Consider the following 1,035-nt stretch of genomic DNA (forward strand, 5'->3'; position numbering starts at 1 on the left):
AAGATGGGGTTGAAATGAAATGGATTTCGGGAGAAGGTGAAGGGGAAGATGAAATTCACACTTTTGTGTTGAAGAAATCAGTGGATGAGATCACACGCTCTGTTTTGGTTGAGCGTATTTGCAGAAAGATAAAGGTAGATGACTATAAGATGGAAGCGAAGATTAGTTACTTTCCAATGGTAATGTATTCGAACAAGCCATCATATATCTGGGAAGATGAAGACGTTTTTTGTTATCTAATGCAAGTAAATCAAGAGAATTGTAGAAGTGTTCTACATGTGGAGTTCAACAAAAGGGATGATGACACTGATTTCTATGGCAGTCTATCGGATAGAGAGGCTACTGAAAGAGGGGCTACTGATAGAGAGGCCACTGATAGAGAGGCTACTGAAAGAGGGGCTACTGATAGAGAGGCCACTGATAGAGAGGCTACTGAAAGAGGGGCTACTGATAGAGAGGCCACTGATAGAGAGGCTACTGAAAGAGGGGCTACTGATAGAGAGGCCACTGATAGAGAGGCTACTGAAAGAGGGGCTACTGATAGAGAGGCCACTGATAGAGAGGCTACTGAAAGAGGGGCTACTGATAGAGAGGCCACTGATAGAGAGGCTACTGAAAGAGGGGCTACTGATAGAGAGGCCACTGATAGAGAGGCTACTGAAAGAGGGGCTACTGATAGAGAGGCCACTGATAGAGAGGCTACTGAAAGAGGGGCTACTGATAGAGAGGCCACTGATAGAGAGGCTACTGAAAGAGGGGCTACTGATAGAGAGGCCACTGATAGAGAGGCTACTGAAAGAGGGGCTACTGATAGAGAGGCCACTGATAGAGAGGCTACTGAAAGAGGGGCTACTGATAGAGAGGCCACTGATAGAGAGGCTACTGAAAGAGGGGCTACTGATAGAGAGGCCACTGATAGAGAGGCTACTGAAAGAGGGGCTACTGATAGAGAGGCCACTGATAGAGAGGCTACTGAAAGAGGGGCTACTGATAGAGAGGCTACTGATACAGAAGCTATTGATACAGAGGCTATTG

This window comes from Brassica oleracea, chromosome C2 (assembly GCF_000695525.1).
Source record: "Brassica oleracea var. oleracea cultivar TO1000 chromosome C2, BOL, whole genome shotgun sequence".
Taxonomy (NCBI): Eukaryota; Viridiplantae; Streptophyta; class Magnoliopsida; order Brassicales; family Brassicaceae; genus Brassica; species Brassica oleracea.